The 18,546-nt window shown below is 40.8% G+C and overlaps 1 protein-coding gene and 1 pseudogene across 6 annotated transcripts in view; one reads left to right on the top strand and one right to left on the bottom strand.

Moving 5' to 3' along the window:
• Window positions 1-18,546, bottom strand: part of GUCY1A1 (guanylate cyclase 1 soluble subunit alpha 1) — a 75,872-nt gene that overhangs the window by 47,466 nt on the left and 9,860 nt on the right. The window lies entirely within an intron of this gene.
• On the top strand, window positions 145-504 carry LOC142443228 (anaphase-promoting complex subunit 15 pseudogene; annotated as a pseudogene).

Raw genomic sequence — 18,546 nt, 5'->3', positions numbered from 1 at the left:
TTTTGATTGGACTTTCTCTAATTTTAGTCATTAAAGAAGAGCCAAGGAGATAGAAGTGCCTCCGGGTCACCTTCGGCCGTCCGACGGGCGCGATGAGGTAGCTGAGGCGTGACTTGACCAAGGTTAAATAGCCATCTAGGAGCCATGTCTACTTTGTTTCCCTCACTCTTCCCCCATGTGACCGAGACACCCTGGTTTAATCTGGATCGGTCCTGTGTGGAGGAGACCGAACTGCCGCCGCAGGAACAGCAGCTTCAGGCCTGGCTCCAGAGCATTGCAGAAAAGGACACCCTGGTACCTATTGGCAAGCCAGCCTCAGAGCACTATGGTGACGAGGAGGAAGAAGATGGTGAAGATGATGAAGATAGCGAGGAAGACTCAGAGGATGATGAAGATATGCAGGACAGGGACGAGATGAATGATTACGAGCCCCCTGACGATGGAGAGGTCAATGAGGTGGACATGGAAGACAATGAGCAGGATCAAGACCAGTGGATGATCTAGGCACACAGGAGTGCCCTAGTGACATCCTGGTCAGCCCAACCCACTGTGCACCCCCTGCAGAACCAGCTGGGGGTCCCAGTACCTAAAAGCTGAACCTTGGACACTTCCACGGCCGCTGCCAACGCCTGGTCTCCTGGGCCTCTCCCAGGTCATTGTCCTGCCCTTGAATCCCCAGGGACTGCACCCACCCCATCTTCCTGGCCAGTATGTCTCCCCTTGGCTGCCAGGTCGTTTAGTTCTGATTCTCTTTAATAAAGACACAGGACTGGTAAAAAAAAAAAAAAAAAAGAAGAGCCAAGAAGACTATGGGTGTAAAGGGTGCCTCTGAAATCCTATAGGACAGACATGGTTATACAGGTTGATGTGAGTCAAAACTGAGTTTATGGCAATGGTTTGGTTTTTAGTGGTGGGTATAGTATAACATGAAAAAAATGATGGAAAAGTATTTTTTCAAAGAAATTAGTTGGTTAAGGTCGTGGGGGGAAAAAACCTGAAAAAAGTGGAAAGAAAATGGATAGAATAATGTTGACATAGAAAACAGTCCTATTCCGACTAAGTCATTCTCATCTACAATTTACCCAAGACCCCCTCAGGGGAAGACACATTGCCCTGCAGAGGCCGGCCCGGCCGTGGCTAGCTCAAGGACAGTTACAGGCCCTTCTAAGTTCTTAGTACAGCTTCCCAACTCTTTCATGAGACAAAAAATAACCCATTGTCACAGATACCGGGCGACAAGTCCTCCATGGTCCTGCTAGAACTAAGTCAGAACCTGTTAGCAAATTACACAATAAAATAATTGTGAAAGCTTACATAATGAAATGCTGGAAGAAATCAATACCATTACAGAGATTTTGACTTCTGAAATCTGGAGGCCTGCAAAGTGACTGCGGAGCAGGGCTGACTTTTCCTCCCCATTGGGGCCATTGCTGTTGTCATTTGTTGCTACTGAGTCCCTGACTCAAGGTGACCCCTGTGCAATGGGAGTGGACCACTGGGACCCTCGGAGTTAGAACTGACTCATTTTCTTGGAAGGAGACTTCCAAGAAAGTCTTCTCATAATCTGGGAGCCCTACAGAGACCTGCTCAGCACTGTAACAACACGCAAGCCTCCACTGACAGGCGGTGACTTCACACGAGCTACTGGCTGGATCCGGAACCCTGGTCTTCCACATGGAAAGTGATCATTCTTACACTGAAGCACCGCCGCACCCTTTTCTCCCATCAAATCCCATTACATTCCCAACCATCATATTTAATAGTTTAGTTCACAGTAGGCCTCAATTTTTCTTCCTCGGTTAAGTGTCTCATAAAATCCAACACACACACACACACATCCAACGCATGTGTGTGTAGGCATATATAAAATAGAAGTACCAAGCCAAAAGAGGTGCTAGAGATTGTTTATTGAACTCCACCTCACTTGCAGATACAAAATAGAAGAATTCACACACTTGGCCCAATCCCCAGAGATAGTGGGGCACAGAGAGTGAGATAGAGGAAAATAGTTTTACCGCAGGCCCAAGCTGGCCATCGCAGCCACTGAGCTCAAGAGAGAAGCTGAAGACCCCTTCCTTTGTGGCCCTCAGATTGTAGAGCACGTTTTGGTGCAAGGGAACACATAGTATTCTCATTTAAGGTCCACACTTAGCAATCATCTTTATTTCAACAGAGGTATCCATGCCATATCATATCACACAAGCATAATTCTAATACGCTCTCTAACATCTGTGGGTTTCCTAGAGTTTCCAATATAGTTCCCTTGACACCTTTTTATGATTAGGTTATTTGTCACTGTGCCTAAAAGACAAGCGTATTGGCTTCAAGCCCTTTGGTATAAATTTGAGAGAAAGAGGCATGGCAGAAGTCCTTGCCATCAAATGTACTCAGTCTTTTATTTTATTTCCCTTGGATTCCCAGATACATAAACATAAACCCAGATACAACCACACATGTAAAATCATATACAGCACACAGAGATTGGCAAGAAAAGAAATTTAAGGATTTTCCCCATATATTTTCCTTTGTACTGTCCACTCTGTTCAATTCACGATGAAACCATGGTTGTTGTGAAGGGACCTTGGTTCCGATGCACAGAAACCTATGAACAACAGAAAGAACAACGCACGGTCCAGTGCCACCCTCACAGTGGTAACATTGGTGCAGCCATTGTGTCCGTCTCTCTAGAACAGGGTCTTTCTCCGTATGACTGGCGCTCTGCTTTACCAAGCAGGATGTCCTTTTCCGGAAATGATCTCTCCTGATACCATGTCCAAAGTATGGGAGACTGATGCCGACCATCCCTGCTGTACTTCTTCCGAGACAAACTTATTTGTCCTTGTGGCTGTCCACGGAACTTCCAACATTCTTCACCAGCACCCTTATTCCAATGCATATATTCTTGTTACTCTTCTTTATGTATTGTCCATTTTTACCACACTGATGACGTCATCGAAAATACCATGGCTTAATAAAAGAAAACAAAAACATGGCTTGGACCAAATGGTTCCTTGGTCCTCAACTCTTTAAAGAGATTTTGCATAGCAGATTTGCCCGGTGCATTATGTTATTGAATTCCTTGACAGCTACTTTCAGGAGCAATGATTATAGGTCTTACGAACTGAAATCTTTGACAACTTCACTCTATTCACCATTGACCGTGATACAGTTGACTGAGAGAATAATGAGGATTTGGTTTTGTTTGCATTGAGTTGCAATCCATACTGAAAGCCTTAGTCTACAAGTCCTCCTCACTTTCAGCCAGCAAGTCACCTCCAGTGGCTGTTAAGAAGTCTTCCTCCAATCCTGATACTGCATTCTTCTTCATATAGTCCAGCACTTGGATTATTTCCATACAATTATTAGCATACAATTGATTGAGTGTCATGAAATGATACAACTCTGATACACATCTTTTCAAAGGACTACCTCTTGGTCCAGGTACAAATTTCACACAAGCACAGTGCATTTTTCTGGAATTCCTAGTCTTCTCACTGTGATCCATATTTTGCTATGATCCGCACACTTGTGACAAACTGCATGTTCAGTAAAACACAAGTAGACATCAACCAAAATCCAGTTAACATCACCAATGGTATCGCTCATGCCGCCTCTTTTCCTGAATCTGACTTGAATTTCTGGCAGCTCCCTGTGTAACTGGTGCAACTCCTTGTGAATCATCTTCTGCAAAATTTTACTTAGATGTGATATAATGATATTGTTTGCTAATTTCCATGCTCTGGTAGCTCACTTTTTTTGCAGGGTTGGTATGGGCACAAATACGAATCTATTCCAGTTGTTTGACCAAATAATTGCCTTCCAAATTTCTTAGCATAAACAAGTGAGGACCTCCGGTGCTTCGTCATCCTTCTTAAATATTTCAGTTGGTAATCTGTCAATGTCTAGATCCTTATTTTTTTGAAAATGCACTCAGTGTGACTTGGATGTCTTCCTTCAGTAGCATTGATGCTTGATCATGTGCTACCTCTTCAAATGACTAAACACAGACAATTTGGGGGGGGTACAATGATTCTGTGTGTACTTTTCAGAATCTTTCGATGCTTTCTGAATCATTGCCCCTGGAGTCCTCAATATAGCCTCTCGAGTCTACCATGAAACCAGCTAAGTAAAATATCATACATGCTTTTTATAGTATATTGTCTTATCAGAAACATTTAGCATTTTTAGAGTTAAATAACAGGCGGGCAAGTAAAAAAAATGTTGCTATAAGAATAAACTTTTATTACACAAAAATATGAATATATCAGGCAATTGTCCTATATCTAGCTCTACATACTTCTGAAGGTGGTGTTTCCATATCTCTAATCCTTTCCTCCAAAATTATAGTTTTGATTGCATCTTACTCCCTGGATTATATTGGCAATTCTAAGGCTCATTCAGGAGCCCTGGTGGGGTAGCGGTTACACATTGGGCAGCAGTTCAAAACCATGAGCCAGTCTGGGGGTAAAACAGAGCTTTCTCCTCCTGCAAAGAGTTACAATCTCAGAAATCCATAGGGGCAGTTCTACTCTGCCTTAAAGGGTTGTTATGAGTCAGCATTGACTTGATGGCAGTGGGTTTGGTTTGAATACAAGTTTCACTTACAATTAAATTTGTAAATTTAATTTAAAATAAATAAATTTAATTTAAAATAAAATAGTCTTCACTTCATTAGCTTCAATTTGCTTAAAAGACTGATGCTTGACACAATGCATGGATGTATGAATTGTGATAAGAGTTGTACGAGCCCCCAATAAAATGATTTTTTTTTTAAAAAAAGACTGATGGAAAGGTCAGCTTTCCTTTAAGCTAGCTGATCTTCAAGCAGCACGTTTGGCATGGAGTCAAACGATTGCAGGATCTATGAGGCTTGCTTAAAATTGGAAACGTCAAACCATGCAAGAGCCTAACGCTAGTAGGTATGATATCAAGGAAGTACTTCAGTCTTCTTCCCAATGTTTCTGTCCTTCAGCCACAGTTGTGTCATTGACTGAGATTACAGTCTTCCTTCTCTTTGCCCATCTTTAAGGTCTTCCTATGCTTCCTTTAAAATTAGATTGATCTACACACCATTGTCTTATATGGGGCAGCATTCCTGTCATTTCTGCAACTTTTAATGACTTGGGAAGATGTGCACTTAGATTTTGTTTGAAATTTGACATAACTCCATCTTCAATAGCCCCCCTCCCACGGCATAAAGAGCACCCTTTGTTTTTGAATCCTTCCTCACTGGTCTTAGGCAGATGCATGATTGTAAACACAAAACCTTTTTTGCAACTAGTTACTGATTATGACACATGTATCAACACATTTCATTTGAAAAAAAAACCTGTGCATGCATGAACTGAAACACCACTTGAAATATTTTTTACCTACTCTCATATCCATTAATGTTAATAAAATATCTTAGTATCAGCCTATTAACTACATCCAGTCATAGGAAAAACAAAGGCAAAGCACAGGGCAAATCAAAGGCAAAAAAACTAAAAAATGCCACCACCACCACACCAACAATCTGCAGCCTAAAAAGGTCTTGATTTCTGTAAATAAATTTTAATGAAGTATTAATGAATATATTTATAATTATATAAAAGTCTACTGAAGTTCTAAAAAGAATAAAATTATTTCTCTGTTTAATTTTCTAAAAATGCAGTGTGAGTGTTATACACACTAATTGCTTTTTCTTAATTGGATATAATTAAATGTAGATGTTAGTATGTAGAGATAGAAGTCTAACTCTATATTTATCTTCCAGACATGGATGCTGAAAAGATAATTAGGAAAGGCTTCATAGAAGGTAAGGGATTTGTGCTTAGCTTTTTAACTGAGTAGGATTTAGAGATTTAGACTTTGGCTAAAGAGCCTGCCATAGAGACAGAGCGATGTGAGGGAATGTACGGAGGGGGAAGAAGTCATGGGAAAGCCAGGAAGGAATGGGTGCCAGAGATAACATAAAATTAAAGTTAGTTTGATGCGGGAACTGACTCGTACTGGAGAGCAATGAGCCGGAGGTTTGTCTGGTGAGATAGAGCGGCTATTAATAGCAAGAGATAACAGACATAGAGTAATATTAAGTTACAGATGCTGAATTCTGTTTTGTACAATGGGTGCTGAACTGGCAAGAGCGTTAATAGTTACGGTTGTAGTTCAGAATTTGCTATTGTTGCCTTTCGGTGCCATTCAGTCAGCTACAACCCATCATAACCCTGTATGTAGCAGAAAGAAACACTGCCCAGTCACGCACCATCCTCACAACTCTTCCCATGTTGAACCCCAATGTTGCCGCCGCCACGGGGTCAAGCCAACCTGCCGAGGGCTTTCCTCTTTTGCGACACCCTCCACTTCACCAATGGGAGCCTTGAATTAATGAACATGTAACACAATGGATAAGTGAAGTTTTGAAAGCCATTGTGTTTCCTTCAAACATTTGTGTCAGAGGTTGCATGGAAAGAAGGAGGATGGCATATTGAGTGCTCTATGGAATGGTCCTTATAAGGAGAAATGCAGTGCTTCTAAGAGGCTTCTTGCAATTCAGATTTGTTTGTTCTTCTGGCAATTCATGATATATTCATTCTTTACCCAAATGTAATTCAACCATCGAGTCTTCCATATACGTAGTCCAGCTTCACATGCTTAAAAGGGGATTGAAAATACCATAGCGTGTGCCAGGGCACCTGAGTCTTCCAAGTGACAGCTTTGCTTTTTAACACTTGAAAGAGGTCTTGTGCAGCAGATTTGTCCAATGCAGTGCATCATTTGATCTCTTGACTGCTACTTCCATGAGCACTGACTGAGGATTAGTAAAGGGAAATCCCTGAGCACTTCAACCTTTCCTCCATTTATTGTGATATTTCTTATTGGTCCATTTGTAAGATTTTTTTTCTTTCTTTACTTCTGTTCCCCAAGTCAACCATCGCCATTGAGTCAATTCTGACTCATTGCAGCTCTATATAGGGGTTTGGAGGCTATATTGCCATCGTTAAGGAAGCAAATAAACTTACCTTGTTCCCAGAGAGAGGCTGGTGGGTTGGAATCACTGACCTCGCAGTTAGCAACCTAAAGTTTAACCTATAGCACCCCCAGGGAGAGGATGTAGAGAATCACTGCCCTATATGTTATCCTTAGATCACTTATAAAATCATGTGATTGTTGTTAACTTCCAGTAACTTGGCCTCCAACTCTGATAATTCCATGCATTTCTTAAAAATCTATCCCAGGACATCTACAAAACTTGTACTGTTAAAAATCTTGTTTAATGTTAAAAAGTGTATTGCTTTTCCAATCTGATCAGCAACACAGCAAGGATGCCTGTTCTCACCACCTCAAACCAATCCTGAACTGGCATTAGGTGCCAGCTATTGCAATAAGCTAAGACAAGCCCTAAACTTCAGAATAAGTAAACAATACTTTGCTGTAAAAAGTCAAATGGTGTCTGCTTATATAATATCTCAGTAGAAAGCCCGAGAAATCTATAAGCATTCAACTAAAAAATGAATTTAGCATGTCTTTGTACATAAGATTACAAAAATCCATTGTAATTTATGTGCCAATAAAGAACAACTGGGGAATCACCTTTAAAATTATCTCTTCATAACATTGTCAACAAATGAAAAATACATAGTAATAAGTACCCAATATCTCTATCATTAAAATTAAAACACCAGGTAGAAAAATAAAGGACAAAATAAAGAAATGGAGAGGCATACCATGCAAACAGATGGATGGTTCAATATTAAAAGGCACTTGTCTTTACATTGATCCATAGAGTCAGTACAATAATAATCAAAATCCCCATAGGCTTTTTAGTAGACACTAATGATTCCAAATTTAAACAGATGACATAGCATAGCCCCAAAAAAGTGCAAAGGAAAATGATGAATGACAACATATCTTACTATAAAGTGTATTATAAAGCTACAGTAATCAAATCAGTTTGATATTGGGGAATAGGTAACTATAGAATTCAATGGAGTAAAATTTGTATATTCAATTTATTTTCAACTAAAGTGCGAAGTCATCTATGGAGGGGATGTTTGTTTGTTTGTTTGTTTTCCAATAAATCTGTTTTATAAGCTGAATATGTTTTCATGTGGGAAAAATACACATCGCCCCATAATTTTTATCATACAGAAAAATAAATTCTGCATGGCTCACAGTCATAATAATGAACACTAAAATTGCAAAATTTGTAAAGAAACCTTGGGAGTAAATCTTAATCTTTGATAAGGCAAAGATTCTAAGAAGTAAAAATAAAGCATAAAAGAAACTTAGAAAAAAAAAGAAACAGGGTTCAACAAACTTTAAAAATAATTTTTTTGCTCTTCAAAAACCTCAACTGAGAAAATCCAGACAGGAAGCTAAAAATGTGCAACACAGATATCAACAAAATATTTGAACCAGAATATATAAAAAGGTTTGCAACTCAATAAAAATAAACAACCCAATTTAAAATTTAACCAAGTATCTAAACAGCTACTTCACTAAAGAAACTATATGAATGACCAATAAACACATTTTCATATGATAAATGTTATTAGCCACAGCCACAATACCCACTGGAATGTATAAAACTGGAAAATTTGAAAATGTCATGTGTTAGCAAAACTGTTCAGTAACTGGGGTATTTTCCTGCTGGTAGAAACAGAAAGCAGCACAATGATTTTAGAGAAAATTTTGATGATTTTTTGAAACATTCCCTATCATTCAATCAAACCTTCCCATTTCTAGGTAGTGATCTAAGAGAAACATATCTATTAAAAAAATCAAGCAAAACCTGTACAAAATTGTACATAGTACCTTTATTTGTAATAAGCAAAAACTGGGAACAACTCAAATGCCTATCACTGTGCAAATGAATAGCCAAGATGTGGCTCATCCACACATGGGAAGGGATACTATGCAGCCGATATATGGAACATAATGTATAAAATTAAAGACTGTATGCTAAGATGAAGCCATATACACAAGATTGCATGCTGTAAAATTACTTTTACATAAGTCTAGAAATGACAATCTAATCTATAAGGAGCGAGCCGATCAGCCATCACCTGGGAACAGGGGTGAAGGGAAAGGAGGTTTGGAAAGAGGCAGGAGAAAACTTGTGGAGAAGATGGCAATATTTGTTATCTTCATAGCGGTTTCTCAGTTGTATATATTTTGTCAATGTTCATCGAATTGTGAATTTTACATTTGTGATGCTTATATGTTATACACCCATGAAGCGGCTTTTAAATAAACTCAGAGACAGAAGGACTCAAACCTCACGAATTTTGTTTCCAACAAAATAATAAACCCTTGGCAAGCTGAAACCCGTGGCTAGGTTTGTCCCACCCCCCAAAGTGATGGAAGGAGGCAGAAACTCCCCTGCATGGCTCCCATGGATAACACTCATGAATAATTAAAACATGCATCCCACTTTGTACTACTGCATGTCGTTACCATGACATAGTACAACTCAGAGGAGCCCCATATATCCAAAACCTCTTCCCTACTAGTCTTAGTCAGGTGTTGTAGATTGTCAAATTTTGAGGAACGGCAGGGAATGAGGGACAGAGATCACATCTGTGGTGCCTTCCTCAACTGATAAGCTGACTCACTGAAAACTATGACCATGACACCAGGGCTCAGAGAAAGGTCTGCGACACACTGGGCTGCCAACAAGTGTGAAGCACTGGGTGCTGCGGAGTTTCTCTGGCAGGGGTTGGGAGTGCAGAGGAGAGAAAGGGAACACACATTCTCGCACAGGCTTCCCTGTGTCTAACCACACATAAACCATTGGCAAACATTTCTTTGGAAATATTGCACCTCTTTTGAAGAATAAGGAAATAGCAAGGCAAAGCAGACAGGACTAGGCATCCCAGGGAGAAAGTACAATATGTGCAAAAGGCCAAGACTTAGAAACAATGTGAGCATGTTGAACAACCACAGCTAAGGCAATCTGGTTGCCATCGTTGTACTCAAGTAAGGCATGCCTGAGACATTGGGTTGCAGTTATGTAATGAAGGATGCTGTTTAGGTCACCTGTGCATAAGCAAGCAAACTGCATGCTTCCCACACCACTCAAAATGCCTTTCAGCATATGGCATGGAGCACCACTTCTTGACCCTTATAGTTATTGGCCAGTAACTCATTATCAACGGGAGCTAATGTAAAGAATCATATCCAAAGTACCATTTTACTGCATATAAAACTGACCACAAAACTTGCAAGTATTCATTTCCAATAGACATTAAAACATATCCAATACCAAGATCAAAATAATGACCAATTTTACTGAGAAATAGCAATGTCACACAGTGAAGGGGGATAAAATGTCCTAACAACCCCTGGTAATGGAAACAACTAAGGGCACAGAATTGTGAAGAAGCGTCTGTTTGGGGGTCTTCTCTCACATTCTATTTTTAGGCTTTCTTGTCCTGTTTGAGCACCATGTTGCTGGCAGTGCCCCCCTCCCCACTTGTGTCTACCTTTTTCAAGTGTCCCCACATGCGGGATCTTTCAGTTTCCTTTTCAGTTACCTTAAAAAGTATACAGTCAGAATACCATTCTCCTAAGGGAAAGCAGAAAGCAACATCCTAAAACGGCCTTTACTCTTGGGAGGATGGGTTTCGCTGCTCATCTTGTAAAATAATTAAGGTCTCCCAGAGGGACAATCTGAATACTGCTGATGTAGTGCTGAAAGGTGCGCCTCCCAGGTTAGGAGACACTCAAGACATGACTGGGGAGAAACTTCCTTCTCAGAGTATAGTCTATTTGATGAAGATAATACAAAGTCTTTAGGATCTTCCTTTACTCATATAGAATGATCCCAGTGGGAATACATTGGTCAAGACATTTTGGAAGGTCTTAGAAATGAAATTGAATGCTTGGAATACATTATAAAGACGCTCAGTGAGATGGAATTACAAAGCAGTCACAAGAATAGACTCAAACATTATCAATGATCTTGAAGACGTCATCAGACTGTAGTTAATTCTGTTATATGTAAAGTCACAATGAGTTGCAACTGCCTCCACCGTGACTGGCAAACACAGAGATATAAGCCAAAGGATTGTGTAAACACAATGGAGGTCCTATGAAGGTCCTATGGCCCAGGCAATGAGAGAGAAACTTTGATGGAGGGCAATCTCAAAATTGGACATCTTTGCTCTCGGCCAAACCAGCACGTGAGCTGCAAGTGGTAACTGAATCTGAATCAAGATGAGCTCTCATTGGACCATAGGGTCAGCACCACCACAAGACACAATGTTCCCTTACTGACCTGTCTCAACTCACCCCATCAAGGCATAGCATGAAGGGAACACAATGGAGCAGCAAGAGGAACAAAGCAACAAAGACCCCAAGGAATTCTGAAAATAGACTTTGGACTCGAGGGGCAGGGCTTAGCACTGCATCAGACCTGATCGTAAAACATTCATAAGGGTCAGCAGACACACCTGGAACTATTCATAAGTCATTTTTTTCTTTTTTATGTCTATCTGTATAAGATTGGCAGGATAAACAATCCCGAGGAGAAAGCAACAGGATAGACCAGGGGGGACAGGGAAAAAGAGGAGGTGGTGGCGGGTGGGGAAGAAGGGGGTAGCCAACAAAACCAGGGTCAAGGGAACAACAAGGGATCTAAAATCAATGGGGAGAAGGGCATAGAAGGTCTTGTGGGGGTTGATCAAGTGCTATGTAGCTAGAGGAAGCACAGATAGAGAGCCAAATAAAGGTAGAATATGATAGTGGCACAGGAGTAAAGTAAAAGGAACTAGAGGAAAGAACTAGGAGGCAAAAACATTTATAAGGCATAAACATAGGTGTGTACGTATGTAAATATATTAATATATAATGAAAGGGATATAGGTCTATGTACATCTATTTATAGGTTAAATATTAAGGTAGTAGATGGACACTGGGCCTCCACTGATGTTCTCTCCCTCCAACACTTTGTTCTAATAAACTGGCATTCTGTGATGCTCACCTTTCTGATGCAATAGCTGAAGAAAAAAAATGGGTGCAAAAGCAAATGTGGTGAAGAAAACTGATGGTGCCTGGCTGTCAAAAGACAGAGCATCTGGGGTCTTAAAATCAGTTGTCTTAAAATATGACAGACCATTAGTATTATTGGCCATATTAGCAGGAAAAATGATAAGAACAACATGATTATATTGATAGATGCGGAAAAACCATTCAACAACATCCAACACCCATTCCTGTTTAAGGCACTCAAGAAGATAGGAATAGAAGGGAAAGTCATTAATACTATATAAGTTACATATAAAAAAACCAGCAGCCAATGTGGTAGTCAATGGAGAAAAGCCTAAAACAATTCCACAGAGAAAAGGGGACCAGACAAGGATGCCCCTTGTCCCCACCCCTATTTTACATCATACTGGAGGTCCTAGCTAACAACATAAGACAAATAAAAGACATCCAAGGTATTCATCTGGGGAAGGAAGAGGTGAAATTATCATTATCCACAGATGACATGATTCAATACATCGAAAATTCTGTATACTCTCCAAGTGGAGTGTTGGAAGCAATAGAGGAATACGGCAGAGTGGCAGGATACAAGATGTGCAAACAGAAGTTTATCGGTCTGCAAAAACATCAGACAAGATTACAGAAAATAAAATTTTAAATGTAGTACTCTTTACAATAGCCAAGCACAAATTGAAATAACTAGGGATATACCTGACTGAAAAAAACTAAAGATTGTATGAGGAAAAATTATAGGACATTATTACAAGAAACCAAGAGTGACTTCAACAAATGGAAGAATAGCCATGCTTGTGGATTGGAAGACTCAATATAGTAAAGATGTCAGTTCTGCTCAAGGCACTATATAAGTTCAATGTTATCTTGATATGAATATCACCATCCTCTGCAAAGAATTGGAAAAACTGATTACCAACTTCATATGGAGAGGGAAGAAGCCCAGAATTAGCAGAGAACTCCTCAAGAAGGGAAAAGTGGGAAAGCTTGCTCTACCTGACTTTACACGCATTAAATGGCTACAGTAGTCAAAACAGGGTGATATTGGTATAATGACAGATATTCAGACGAATGGAAAAGAGCTGAAGACCCAGAAATAAAAACACCAGCATACAGGCAACTGATCTTTGATAAGGGCCCCCAAAATATCAAATGGGAAACGGATGCCCTCTGCAATAAATGGTGTTGAAAAAAAATGGATATCTACCTGCAGAAAAATGAAGCAAGACTTTAACCTCACTCCATGCACAAGAATAAACTCAAGGTGGATCACAGACCTTGAGGTAAGACCCCAACCAATTATGGTCATTAATGAGGGAATTGGGACAAACCTGAGAACTTTCACACAGGGAATACATAGGCTTTCAGAAATAGGGAAGGATACAAATACAGAGGAGTCACAAATAGACAACTGGGATATACTGAAGATAAATCACCTGTGTACAATAAAAGAATTCACCAAGAGTAATAAGAAAGCCCACTGACTGGAAAACATCGTTAACAATGACACATCAGACAAAGGCCTTATTACTAAATCTACAATACTTTGCATGTTTATAATAAGCGAAAACTAACTGTCCACTGAGGAGGTTGGCAAAGGACTTGAACAGAAGTTTCACAGGGCAGAAATCTGAATGGCCAATAAACATATGAGAAATGTTCCTGATCATTAGCCATAAGAGAAATGCAAATTAAAACAACAAAGAGATATCACCTAACACCCTCAAAGATAACCCAATTCAAAAAATCAGAAAGCAACAAGTGTTGGAGGGGCTGTGGGGAGACAGGAACTCTCATCCACTGCTGGTGGACCTGGGAAATAGATTTGGCAATTTCTAAAACAGATGGAAATTGAGCTAACATATGATCCAGCAATCCCCCTACTGGGCATATACCCAAAGAGGCAAGAAAGAAACCGTGGCCAGACATCTGTGCTCCAATGTTCACTGTGGCACAGTTCACAATTGCAAGGTGTTAGAAACAACCTAAATTTCCATCAACAGATGAATGGATTAAAAACTGTGAGACATACACATAATGGAGTACTACACATTGCTAAAAAGCAGTGATGAACGCACGAAGCATATTGCCGCATGTCAAGAACTGGAAGAAACTGTGCTAAGTGAAGTAAGCCAAGCACAAAAGGACAAGTACAACATGAGTCCACTGATGCAAGCTTTAAAAAAAAGTGCAATAGGGGCATAGGGAAAAAGCTACAGTATACAAACATTCCTGGGTGAGGTCCAGGTGGTACGGCAGGGGCCAGACCAAATCCAGGGGTACATATGGTAGCCAACTAAAAAGGAGGATGGGGAGAGAAGGGGGGGAAGGATAGAAATGTGTAGCGGAGGAAGAGGGCACTAACACACGCAAGGGGAGGATATTGTTTATATCTCCACAGTGAAAATGAGTAGACTTGAGTCCCGTGTGCCGGGATATGAATGCAGCGTGCCAGCATGGAGCGGGGAGCCATTGGAGAGGTCTGGGGGCCTGGCCCCAATCCCAACTACATGGACGGCAAGTAGAATTTACTTTAGAGGATAGCGCTGAAGTTGCAGCTCTAGGAGAGGGACATGCCTCATCAGAGCACACGGGAGCAAATGAAGGGGGAGGAAGAGAGAGAGCAATGCATCCTGGTCCACCAGGTCTGGAGGACAATATCCCCACCCAGAACAGCCCATGCACAGAGTGGACCATATGGCTAGCCCCACTATGAGACAGGACATCCCTTGCTGACCCATGGCCCTATGGGGGACAACACAGGATATTCAGTTTGGGGATTGGCCTGTTCCGGGCCCACCACACTGAGGCAGAATACTAAGGGCTTGGGGCAGCGCAGCAGGGGAAGCAGAGCAGTGAGATCACAAGGGAGTGCAAAGGATAGACTTTGGGGCAGGGTGTGGCACCCCATCCAACTCAACTGGAGGACATTCCTAGAGATCAACAAACAGACCTTGAATTAATTACGTTTTTCTTTTTAAAACTTTTACTTTATTTTTCATCATTTTTTGTTATTGTCATTGTTGTGTTTTCCTTTGTCACATCATCTTGATATACCTTGCTTTTTTGTGCATATTATTATCTGGATGAATAGTCTGGAGGAGAAAACTACAGGGCCAATGGTTCCGGGGAAACATGGGAGAGGAGGAAGTGGGGAAAAGGAGGTGGTGTTGAATAACACAGGGACAAGGGAACAAGTGATTCAAAATTAGTGTTAAGGAGGGTGTGAGAGGCCTGGAAGGGTTTCATCAAGGGCAATGTAACCAAGAGAAATTACTGAAACCCAAATGAAGGCTGAGCATGATAGTGGGACATGATGAAAGTGAACCGAAATAGAGGAAAGAACTAGGAGGCAAAGGGCATTTATAGAGGTCTAAATACAGACATGTATATATGTAAATATATTTATATATCAGGATGGGGAAATGGAACTTGCATATGTTTATAGGTTTAATATTAGGCAGCAGATGGACATTGGGCCAACACTCAAGTACTTCCTCAATACAAGAACACTTTGTTCTATTAAATTGCCATTCCATGATGCTCACCTTCCCAATAAGCAAATGTGGTGAAGAAAGCTGATGGAGCTCAGCTATCAAAAGATAAAGCCTCTGGGGTCTTAAAGGCTTGAAGTTAAACAAGGGGCCATCTAGCTCAGAAGCAGCAAAGCCCACATGAAAGAAGCACACCAACCTGTGTGACCAAGAGGTGTGAAGGGATCAGGGGTCAGACATCAAAGAACAAAAATTCATAGCATTGTAAATGAGGGGGAGTGCAGACTGGGGACCCAAAGCTCATCTGTAGGTAATGAGACAAGCCCACAGAGAAGACCACTCAGCCAGCCCCACTGTGAGACATGATGCCCCTACAGGGGACAATACCGGAGACACAGTGTGAGAATTACACCCATCTGATCCCGCCATGCCGAGGCAAAACACTTAAGGGAGTGCAATAGAAAAGCAAGAAAACAGAGCGGCGAGGTCCCCAGGGAATGATTAAGGGGGATTTTGGGGCCAGGGAGTGGTGCCCCAACAGACTGGACTGGAAAACACTCCTAAAGGCTAACAAATGATCCTTGAAGTAAATACAAGCTTTTCTTTCTTGTTGTGTTTTTTTTTTGTCATTGGTTTGTTGTTGTTGTTGTTTTATTGTATATTGTTGCTTGGTTTTGCTCTGTCTTGCTTTTGTGCATGTTATTATCTTCACAGGTCTGTCTAAATAAGACAGGCTGGATGAACAATCTGGAGGAGAAAACAATGGGACCAACAATTCCGGGGCGACATGGGAGAGGGAGATGGGGTGGGGAGAAAGAAGTGTTGTTAACAAACCCAGGGACAAGGGAACAACAACTGATCCAAATTGGTGGTGAGGAGGGTGTGGGAGGCCTGGTAGGACATGATCAAGGGCAATGTAACCAAGAGGAATTGCTGAAACCCTGGTGGGGACTAAGCATGATAGTGGGACAGGAGGAAAGTCAAGGGAAATAAAGGAAAGAGCTGGGAGGTAAAGGGCATTTATAGAGGTCTAGATAAAGGCATGTGCATATGCAAATATATTTATATATGAGGATGGGGAAATAGATCTATGTGCATACATTTATAGGTTTAGTATTAAAGTGGCAGAAGGACATTGGGCCTCTACTCAAGCACTCCCTCAATGCATGAATACTTTCTTCTATTAAATTGGCATTCTATGATGCTCACCTTCCCGACACAACCACTGAAGACAAAGTGGGTGAATAAGCAAATGTGGTGAAGAAAGCTGATGGTTCCTGGCTTTCAAAAGATATAGCGTCAGAGGTCTCAAAGACTTGAAGGTAAACAAGCGGCCATCCAGCTCAGAAGCAACAAAGCCCACATGGAAGAAGCACACCAGCCTGTGTGATCACAAGCTGTCAAGGGGATCAGGGATCAAGCAATATCAGAACAAAAATTTTACCACAGTGAATGAATCGGGGAGTGCAGAGAGGAGACCCAACGCCCATTTGTAGGCCACTGGAGATCCCCTAACAGAGGGGTTCCGGGGAGGAGACGAGCTAGTCAGGGTATGATGTAGCAATGATAAAAATACAACTTTCCTCTAGTTCCTAAATGCCCCCCCTCCACTGTCATGATCCGAATTCTCCCTTAATAGCCCCTAATAAAATGATTAAAATAAATAAATACATAAAATATACAACTTTCCTTTAATTCTTACATTCTTCCTCCTCCCCACTGTGATGATCCCAATTCTGCCTTACAAATCCAGCTAGACCAGAGGATGTACACTGTTACATATAGGAACTGGAAACACAGGGAATCCAGCATGGATGATCCCTTCAGGACCAGTGGTGAGAGTGGTGATACCAGAAGGTAGAGGGAAGGTGGGGTAGAAAGGGGAAACTGATTATAAGGATCTTCATATAACCTCCTCCCTAGGGGGTGGACAACATAAAAGTGGGTGAAGGGAGAGAGATGTCAGATGGTGTAAGCCATGACAAAATAATAATAATATATAAAATATCAAGGCTCATGAGGGAGTGGGGAACAGAACCAGAAACATGAGATGCTGTGGCATATTCAATTATTACTTGGGGAAGAGGTGGGTAAAGAAAAATGGTGCTAATAAGTAAGGATGGCAAAAAGTGTAGTTTCATGGAGTGTTTTCCAAAGGGTTTTCAGTGGGAGGATTGTCTTTTCTCGCTCCCATTTATGGATGTGCGTTGTTAATCTAGTGCAAGACTATCTTGTTTTAAATCCTGACATCTCAAATGTTGACTAGTATAATGTGTTTATTCAACTTTCCTGCAGGTTACATTAATTATCATACTCTGAGCATTTCATACATGGTGCTATCTTATGCTCAGAAATACAAGACTGAAAAGTTTCTATTATATTACTAAAACACTGAAACTTCTTGTCCTACGTTTTATTAACTTTTTAATATATAATGAAGATCATTTAATAGCTTTAAAGAACCTATTGGTAGCTGCAACATGATTGAAAATGAGAGCAATAAGCAGCTAACTGTTTCAGTGCACAGAAGCAGAACGTCAAGCTCACTGCCACCTAGATTCCAACTCACAGCGACCTTGGAGGACAAAGCAGAGCTGCCCCTGGGGGTTTCTGAGGCAGAAATCTTTACAGGAGTGGAAAGCCTCATCTTTCTTAACATAGAACACAATCCAAGATTCCTAATAAAAGCACAGTGTTAAAACCATAGAGTTTCTGAGCCTTAGAGGCTGAAACACCTGACTCAAAATAAGGATAACAAATAATTTTCTCATATCTAAAATGTGTATCTTGAAATACTTGGAATTGATTTGTGAAGGCCTAATTAATTATAAGTAACTAAAGTTCCCTGGTGGCACCACTATGAAAGCATTCCAATGCTAAACAAAAGGCCAGCAGTCATGAAAATGCTATATAAATTCCTTCCCCCAAACTAATAATAAAAACAATAATTTGCCTCACCTAATGAAACAAATACAACGTAGCATCCTATTGTTTTTAACCTAATTTATCTCCACCTTAAGTCCTATGTAAGTCGTCCCCATATTACACTGAGTCCCCTTCTGATGGCTTCATT

The sequence above is a fragment of the Tenrec ecaudatus genome, chromosome 3 (genome assembly GCF_050624435.1).
Source record: "Tenrec ecaudatus isolate mTenEca1 chromosome 3, mTenEca1.hap1, whole genome shotgun sequence".
Classification (NCBI taxonomy): domain Eukaryota; kingdom Metazoa; phylum Chordata; class Mammalia; order Afrosoricida; family Tenrecidae; genus Tenrec; species Tenrec ecaudatus.
This window is presented reverse-complemented; position numbering and strand designations above follow the sequence as displayed.